Source organism: Limulus polyphemus, unplaced genomic scaffold (genome assembly GCF_000517525.1).
Source record: "Limulus polyphemus unplaced genomic scaffold, Limulus_polyphemus-2.1.2 Scaffold5515, whole genome shotgun sequence".
Lineage (NCBI taxonomy): Eukaryota > Metazoa > Arthropoda > Merostomata > Xiphosura > Limulidae > Limulus > Limulus polyphemus.
Window position 1 is genome coordinate 49,547 of NW_013671125.1, and position 10,251 is coordinate 59,797.

The following is a 10,251-nucleotide window of genomic DNA, read 5'->3' on the forward strand; positions in this document are numbered from 1 at the left end:
GTGTGAGTTTATAACTAGTCCCCCTTAATTACATGTCAGTGTGAGTTTATAACTAGTCCCCCTTAATGACTTGTTAGTGTGAGTTTACAACTAGTCCTCTTAATGACATGTTAGTATGAGTTTATAACTAGTCCCCCTTAATCATATGTCAGTGTGAGTTTATAGCTAGTCCCCCTTAAGGACATGTTAGTGTGAGTTTATAACTAGTCCCCTTAATGATATGTTAGTGTGTTTATAACTAGTCCCCCCTTAATGACGTGTCAGTGTGAGTTTATAACTAGTCCCCCTTAATGATATGTCAGTGTGAGTTTATAATTAGTCCCTACTTAATGACATATCAGTGTGAGTTTATAGCTAGTCCCCCTTAATGACATATCAGTGTGAGTTTATAGCTAGTCCCTCTTGATGACATGTTAGTGTGAGTTTATAACTAGTCCCCGTTAATCATATGTCAGTGTAATTTTAAAATAAGGATGCTCTTAAGATTATAATAGTAATTATTATAGAAATAACAAACAATATGTTTATAGACTTTCATCTATACACATTTTTTATTGAGCAGTTTTTCAACTGAAACTCAGATTTCACATGTGGTACAAAAGAAAAATGTCGAAACATTAGTTAATGATAATTAAGTAATTATCTCAAGAAGTAAAACTATTAATAGCCTCAGTGCTTAATTTCTAGGTGAAAGAAAGGGGACTATCTTTTCTGATGGGTGGGGTGGAGAAATTTGGAGTTTTGGAAAATTACAGTAACGTTGTCGAGGCGACTATTTGGGAGGGGTCCTTAGGGAAGCAATGTCATTGATTACGTTAATCAAATATCAATTCACAATACTGCCTAGACAGTATTACAATCAATTATAGAGTTTCTGTTTTTAGATTTAAAAAAACAACAGCAACATTCAAAACAGGTTCCGTCTGAAATTAAGCTTAACCAGACAGTGTTATCCACGCTTCTATTCTTTAAAACGTTCTTCAGAGAACTTATCTTGTCTGGACAAACATACCATGCATATTGTGTTTCACTCTATCTACCAAGAAAAGATCGCCATTCGGTCACATGACACAATTGTTAAGTTTCTTCTTTAACGGATTTCCTTTCTCTTAGGGCACGCTAGCAAGTTCTTTGATGTACATCATGGAGTTCTCAACACGCAATGTAAACATGCACCAGAAAGAAGAAGAAAAATTTAACACGAAATTGTACTCTTGTTCAATAATCATTTAAACAAGGCTATTTAGACAGATTACACTGTACACGTATATACAACAGTTTAACTGGATGAATCACGTTCAAAATATATGGTAAACAATCTGACAAATCCTTGATCTCAAAACCAGTTTTAATGACGTCCTGATAAGCTGGCTGTCTGAATTGATAAGACGCTTAGCTGGATAGTAGGATATTTCGGAGGCATTGCTTTATCCCTCACGTAGTAGAAGAAGTCTTTTTCCATAAGATCGTATGCACAACCTAACTATATGAAGTTGTTCGAGCTAGGAACTTCTTGATTGGTAGATAAAACAGTTATTGTTCGTGACTTAAGAACGCTTTAGTTGTAATTATGACCAAGATCGCACTTCTAAGGTAGATTTGGTATTTGCACAGTTCCAGACTATTGCTGGTTTCTGTGCCATAAGTATTTCCAATTCTTTACATAGGTGACAGTTGTGGAGTAGGCAGCCACTAAAGGTAACGTCTCGACTCTGTGTTGGTGACCGTTGTGGAGCAGGCAACCATTACAGGGTTACGTCTCGATTCTTTGTGTTGGTGGTAGTTGTGGAACAGGCAAACATTATAGGGTTACATCTCGATTCTTTGTGTTGGTGGTAGTTGTGGAGCATACAGGCAGTACAGGGTTACATCTCGATTCTTTGTGTTGGTGTAGTTGTGGAGCATACAGGCAGTACAGGGTTACATCTCGATTCTTTGTGTTGGTGGTAGTTGTGGAGCATACAGGCAGTACAGGGTTACATCTCGATTCTTTGTGTTGGTGGTAGTTGTGGAACAGGCAAACATTACAGGGTTACGTCTCGATTCTTTGTGTTGGTGGTGGTTGTGGAGCAGACAAACATTACACGAATGTGTCCATGATATTTTTGGAGAGATATATCGGTATTCTGAAAAGAAAAAAAAAGAAGAGATAAGAATAACTAAAAACTCTGCAAAAACATTTTAATATGCACAGAAATATAAGTTATTAATACGTCAGAAAATGTTGGGTGTCGATCTGTATTCAGCCAGCTCTGATAAATCAAAATCATAGGTGAAATCTCAAAAACAAACACAGATACCACTTTTTTTTTTCGATCGAGCGTTTACTGACTTTTTTCTGTTGAAGCTCTTAAAAACTTTGTGTCAATACTGTCAATAAATATATTCGATTTGGCATTTTTTTTTTTTATAAAACACTGTTTCAAGTGATTGAATTCAAAAATCAATTGACAAATTGCAGGACGTTATTTATCATGGTTGATTTTTTTTTATAAAGAAATATCAAATGTATTTCGGGGAAGAACGTTTACGGCGATATTTCCTGGAATATTTAGAACATATCTTAGATCTAACAACACTCTAATTAGCCAACGTTCCGGTGTCGGACAGCCTTTTTTATGTTATATCTTCATATACATTTTTTTTGTTGTTGTTGTTAAGTTACCTAGCGTGAATGAGCGCCTACTTTTGTTTAAAAGTAGGGGATTGGGGGGGGGGGTCAAAGGTGAGGAAGAAATGATGAGTGAAACAATGCGAGAAATGTTTTGGTAAAAAAATATTCAAACTGAGTGGGATGATACATGTCTCCCCCACGTCATCCCCCCGTTAGGCGCCTACTTTTGTTTAAAAGTAGGGAATTGGGGGAGAGGGTCAAAGGTGAGGAAGAAGTGATGAGTGAAACAATGCGAGAAATGTTTTGGTAAAAAAATATCCAAAGTGAGTGGGGTGATACATGTCTCCCCCACCTTATCCCCCCCGTTAGGCGCCTATACTTCCGTTCACGAATTCTTGGACGAACAACATAAAAGGCAGTTCAGTAACGAACGTGTGTGGAAGTTTTCATTTTGGGCTTCTAGGTATAAAAGAAACTGTGATGTATAGTAGCATACGTTTACAGACTCCGCTTACCATCTGTTGTGCGGGCAGTAGATATGTCAAGGAGATATCTTTTGTGCCAGAGATTAGACGTGGGAACAATGCTTTCACATAATTGCCTTTGATAGTTTGGTTCAGACAGTATCGTATAAGCTTGTCTGAGGAAGTTAAAAATAAAATCAAAATTAAAACCTGTAACGACACTTTGAAAGAAATTTACGAAATAACTACTTAATGGTATCTTTTCTCTTTAGTTGTTTTTTATACCTGAAGTGTCATTTATTTCATACTATTGGTCAAGTTAAATCTGGTAAGTACTTCCCCCAGACGTATTACGTCATGTTAAGAGAATTAAACCATGTGACGTAAGTTACAACTACAGTTTAGGAAGTACTTCGTGCTTCGTTGTTAATTTTAACATTAAAACAGTTTCGTCACAAAGTTACATTATGTTCAAAAATAATAGATGACCTGACTAAACAATCAATCAGGTATCGAAGTGTAAAAGTAAGACGTGTCTTTTGATTTATTGAAGCTCTGACTTAATATGATATTTTATGTTTTTGACGACCTTTTTACGAACATACAACGTTAAAATCCGGGGTTCGATTCCATACGGGGGACACAGCAGATAGTCCACTGTGGCTATGCTCTAAAGCAAACAGGCACATCGCTGCATTCAACCATTTTGACGCAACAAGCAGAATCTCTGTTGAATCGTGTTGTGTTGCTTTACTTAAAATATATTATTAGACCTAATTACCCTCGCCGTGCGAGGATATTGCAATCCGGTTCGTGTGGATATGTGTCTGTCTGTGTTTCCGCGCACTAATAGACTAATATACGCGAAACTTTTACACATGATGGGAAGTCAGTATGGGCCAGTTCTCTGCAAATTTGGTCCGGATCTACATCCGGATCCTGGATCACTTAGAAGCTTTATATATAATGGGAGATAAGGCATTTTGACGGTTTTCCGTTAATAACTCTGTAAAGTGTGATCGGATTTTTACTGAGTTTCATGGGCGCATTAAGGTTGAGACTCCTTATTACACTACACAAATGATCCTGATCCTTGATCATTCTGGATCTGAGAAGGATTTTCTGAGTTTTCGAAGGTGAAATTTTACGTTGTCCAATACAAACGCATGCAATCTCGAAAAGGAGCGGCGGGACGAGGGCATGGAATCACTCTGATTACTCTTGTTGTTATTAGAACCAAGAAAAACACATTTAATGGACAAGCAGTGAAATCTGAAAGTATGAAAGCGAAACGTGTCTGTTGATTTATCAGTTTAAGGCTTAATATAATCTCTTTTAATTCTTGAAATGTGTAAAACACAAGGTTAATAATGTATCGTTTGAAAATGTACTAAGTTAATTATAATGTCTCACAGCGAATATAATTCTAATGTTTCTTCTCTGATTTGTCATCTATTCACCATAACAGTTGTTGTTTCAAATGACATATATAAAACATACCAAAAAATACAAGAAAACACGTAAAACGAAAGTTAACTAATATTGTTAGTTGTAGAAAAATATAAAGCGTGACTAAAACAAGAGTCTGTTGATTTATTAGTTTTTGGCTGATAGGTGTGATTGGGAAATGTGTTTCTTAACTTATTGGTTTAGATTCAGACTGTAACTGGGAAACACACCTCGCGATTTATCAGCTTATGTACAATGTATGACTTGATTTAGTAGTTTAGGCTTAAACTATGACTGGGAATCGTACATTTCGGTAATTGGTAGTTTTGTTGAAACTGTGTGACGACTAGCAGATATAATTAAGTCAAATTTTGTTGTCAATTAACTCGTGATGATGTGATATTTACAGGGGGAAAGAAAGGAAGTTTGTTTAATTATGTTTGAACAAGGAATTGTGCACATTTTGAACAAAGTAAAAATTATGACTTGTTTTTAGTTTTATTTAATGGTTTAGTCAAATTATACAATCTCTATACAGAATCTTGTGGTGGAAGACTGATGCTTTTCTTTCTTCAAGTTTCTTGCTTACGATGATAGTTTTATGAGCTTGTAATGCAACCAGGCATATAAAAATAAAGGTTTTGTAGGTCGGAAATATTACTGTTAGACCTCTTAAAATTACCGGGTTCATCTTTGCGTGACCAGATAACGTGACCTCTAAAACATGAATAGTTATTAAAATGTTAACTTCTAACACTACTTTGAACGTACTTGATAATTGCAGGATACGCTTCTGACGCTTTTACAACAAGATACTGACACTTTTTTCTTTCTTTTTTTTTACAATGAGGTTAACAATGAAAATATTGGTATATATTTCTGAAACTTTATATTGACAACTACAGATATTTATTACTTGTGTTATCCTTTCGGCATACCTCACCTGGATTCTAAGTTTCAAAGGCCGAGAACCAAACTTAAGGATCCTGACAATGTCTGTCCTAATAACTCATCAAAGTGGAGTCGTGGGTCCCGCCCAGTAATTGATTTATTAATTGGTTTGCCGTTTTCGGCCACGAATGTATGAATAACTGGAGAGAAGGAACTTCCCAAATTCTATTTTGGAGCTACTATCCTCAAATATGATTCCTCTATAGTTTCTGTATCTGATATTGTTATTACAACCCAGAAGTATGTCATTAAAACAATAACATCTTTGAAAGTTACGGTTTAAACTACGAAAGCTTTAGAAATAAATAGACCTAAAATTCGTTCATAAAAAATCACATAAACTGACGAGTTCTACATTAAACGAAATGCCGCTTGGACAGTGACTTATGGCAAACAAAAGATGGATCCGAAATGCTACACATCTACAGTGACTTGTGGCAAACAAAAGATGGATCCGAAATGCTACACATCTACAGTGACTTGTGGCAAACAAAAGATGGATCCGAAATGCTACACATCTACAGTGACTTGTGGCAAACAAAAGATGGATCCGAAATGCTACACATCTACAGTGACTTGTGGCAAACAAAAGATAGATCCGAAATGCTACACATCTACAGTGACTTGTGGCAAACAAAAGATGGATCCGAAATGTTCAAATTAAGAGGAATGTGGAAAAAGCTATTTTCAATTTACATGATTTTTTATGATAAATTTTAGGCCTATTAATAATTTTACAAGTTTATTGCAGTGAAATTTGAACAGTATAGAATCTGAGTATAGAGATACCTTAAATATACTGATCCCATAGAAAGTGGTATTTTTTTTAATGCTTAACTTCCCCCTTTTAAAATCCAGAAAAACTTTTCAAAAGAGGAAGTAAATATGGGATGGCTAATGTCAATCCTTCAAAAATAATGTTAACAAGATAGTAGGGATGACATTTGTATCATCCTGACATAATGTAGTACACAGTGTAGTACATCCCTACAAAGTGTAGTAGAATGTTAACAGACAAAAATAGGATAAATTAAACTCAGGTTTGATTGAATAATTATATATGTTGCTATATATTAATTCTTGCCTGTGTTATTATGTAGGAAGGTCGTATTTATAACCAAGTTCTAAATACAACGAGGTTCTAACTGTAATATTTATTGTTTATCTATTAGTGGCTGGTAATTCCTGTTTCACCCTGTACTTAAGCTATTTAAAGGAACATCAAATATCTGGTAGAAAGCTAACTTCAAGGGGTAATGATAACATTGTTTAAACTAGAATTATGATTTTTTTTAAAATTACTACTAGTTATCAATAATACTTATAAAAGCTGATACTCCGTTTGAAATACGTCACCTCAGTGAAATTGGTCAACACTTTTGTTTTGATTTTTGAGTTATCAAGTAATAAAAATGAAGCAAAAGAAAAAGGAATTCAAACTTTTCGCTGTGATATTTCCAGACATTCCCAGAACATTTGACTCAGTTATTACATGTATATTGTATAAAAGGAAACACTATATAGTATTGTAAAGTTCTGATAACCTATTGACGAATATTTCAAATACCATTTCTGTGAACAATCTGAGCCATCGCTACATAGTCAGTGCTACCGTCTGCCTCATAATTACATTTTTTTAGAAGCTTTTGGTCCTATAAGAACCACGTAGTCATAAACTGTAATATATATTTTTGTCTCAATGCAAACATTAAGTAATTTGTAAACAAGTATATTCTCACCGTATACTGCCACCAGCTGGTGCTGGTTTCTTTTACAACATCACGGTGTCAGCGAAACGATATTCGGCCATGTTGAACACGGGCGAGATTCTGTTCTGTAAATTGGATTTAAAATAAACATGGAATTAGATTTATTTCGAGTATTAGGTATATATTTACAAGGAAATGATAGAAGTAATATCAAGCACAGCATGCACTTGGTAAAATGGGCCTTGCGATAATTTATACGTAATCTTTAAAAGTATTCGTAAGTTGATTCTTTGATTCAAGGGGTGAAACATCCGTACTTGGATATTTTAGTACTTTAGTTTGTTTATTATCTATCAGTGTTTGACATTTTACTAAACTATGTTTTATGAGCTGATTTTTGTATCATTTTTGATAAATAATCTTGTTAAGGCGTAATTTTAAAACTCACTGATTCATCCAATGTTTGGTTGACAACAAATTGCCTCATTATCGTTCTATGTAATCTTTCAACCAAATTATATATATCATTCTTTTAAACTTCTAATCATTTGGAAGCTTCTAGAAATAATACCAGAAACCAATAAAAACAAAGAATAGGTAGTGATCGGTGTTATGGTTAGTACCATATACCAATGGTGCCCAATATGCCGCGTACACATAGGTCAGACCTTTGACCTCCGATTCATATAATTTGTTTAAAAAACTTAGTGTGTGTGTGTGTGTTTTTCTAATCGAAAAGTAAATCAAAAGAAATAATTCAAGGGCAAAATGAGTGCTGGCTTATGTAACTCACCAAGACCCCCCCCCTTCAATTATGAGTGCTGGCTTATGTAACTCACCAACGACCCCCTTCAATTTTGAGTGCTGGCTTATGTAACTCACCAAGACCCCCCTTCAATTTTGAGTGTTGACTTATGTAACTCACCAAGACCCCTCCCTCAATTATGAGTGTTAGCTTATGTAACTCACCAAGACCCCCCTTCAATTTTGAATGCTGGCTTATGTAACTCACCAAGACCCCCCTTCAATTATGAGTGCTGGCTTATGTAACTCACCAAGACCCCCCTTCAATTATCAGTGCTGGCTTATGTAACTCACCAAGACCCCCCTTCAATTATGAGTGCTGGCTTATGTAACTCACCAAGACCCCCCTTCAATTTTGAGTGCTGGCTTATGTAACTCATCAAGACACCCCTTGGGGAGATTATTTTCTTTTTAATGTTATTTAAAGGTTCTCTGGGAATAACTGATATATATATATACGATCATCTAAGTCTTATTATTAATTAGTTATTAATAATTGTGATTACTTGATACTGATCAGTTCTTATACGACGTTTCTACTGCTGATATAACACTAACTCCAGGAAAGTTCCGAGAAGGACAATTTCTATGACAGTAAAAGCCGGGATTCGATACTGGGCCTTTTTGATAGAGAATCTGGTGTGGTATACTCTAACGTGGGGTCTAGACTACTGACCATAACAAACAAGTGACGTGTGATCACCAGAACCTAACCAAAACTAATTGGGTTGTTATCACACACGAACAAGAAAAACAAAGAAGATTTGGAGAGTGGTTCTTATGGTTCATGCCAGGTTTGGTGACAATTGGTCCAGCAGTTCTAAACGAACACAGACTTTTGTCAAATAGTGGTTTAGATATTCTTAAAACTCATTGTTACGAAGCATTTAAGGCATAATAGATTTAACTTTTTATTATTAATTTCATTTTTCTAAATAAGTGAATTAATTCTAAAGAATCAGACAACGAAGTTATTATAGACTCTTATCAAGTATATTATATTTTCGGATCTAAACTTCGCACATTTAGAAGACAATGGGGTATTTTTCTATTTCTAAATTATATATTTGAAAATAAAATCCATTGTTGTAAGTCAATTTGTGTACGAAATATAAGATCCTTAGCTCTCTATACGCCATAGTTCACGATTTAACACACTTAAACTCATGTGAAAATGTGTTAGGTGTTCATATTATTACGATACTTACTTTTACAAACTTGATTTTAAAGTTACTCTGGGTGCACCTTACTATTTTAGCTAAGGGTATAATTAATACAGAACTTTGATTTAAATGTTATCACATGAGTTTCGTTCTAATAAAAATATTTTGTTTCTTAAATGGGAATGTACCAGTTTAGGTACAGTGAAGATGATATCTATCTCTAGATATTAATGTACCAGTTTAGGTACAGTGAGGATGATATCTATTTCTAGATATTAATGTACCAGTTTAGGTACAGTGAAGAAGATATCTATCTCTAGATATTAATGTACCAGTTTAGGTACAGTAAAGATGATATCTATCTCTAGATATTAATGTACCAGTTTAGGTACAGTAAAGATGATATCTATCTTTAGATATTAAGGTACCAGTTTAGGTACAGTGAAGATGATATCTATCTTTAGATATTAATGTACCAGTTTAGGTACAGTGAAGATGATATCTATCTTTAGATATTAATGTACCAGTTTAGGTACAGTAAAGATGATATCTATCTCTAGATATTAATGTACTGTACCTAAACTGGTCTAGAGATAGATATCATCTTTAAACTGGTACATTGATATAGGTACAGTAAAGATGATATCTATCTCTAGATATCAATGTACCAGTTTAGGTACAGTAAAGATGATATCTATCTCTAGATATTAATGTACCAGTTTAAGTACAGTGAAGATGATATCTATCTCTAGATATTAATGTACCAGTTTAAGTACAGTAAAGATGATATCTATCTCTAGATATTAATGTACCAGTTTAGGTACAGTAAAGATGATATCTATCTTTAGATATTAATGTACCAGTTTAAGTACAGTAAAGATTATATCTATCTCTAGATATTAATGTACCAGTTTAAGTACAGTAAAGATGATATCTATCTCTAGATATCAATGTACCAGTTTAGGTACAGTGAAGATGATATCTATCTTTAGATATTAATGTACCAGTTTAGGTACAGTAAAGATGATATCTATCTCTAGATATCAATGTACCAGTTTAGGTACAGTGAAGATGATATCTATCTTTAGATATCAATG

At 34.4% G+C, this 10,251-nt stretch overlaps 1 long non-coding RNA gene across 2 annotated transcripts in view; it reads right to left on the bottom strand.

Moving 5' to 3' along the window:
* Positions 1 to 527: 527 nt before the first annotated feature.
* The window catches only part of LOC111089194, a 13,272-nt gene continuing 3,548 nt past the window's right edge, over positions 528 to 10,251 (bottom strand). For both annotated transcript variants that reach the window (XR_002613503.1, XR_002613502.1), the window contains exons 2-3: positions 7,218 to 7,312; positions 528 to 2,126 (exon numbers count right to left, since the gene is read on the bottom strand). This is a non-coding gene — a long non-coding RNA (uncharacterized LOC111089194). The remainder of the gene's footprint in view (positions 2,127 to 7,217; positions 7,313 to 10,251) is intronic.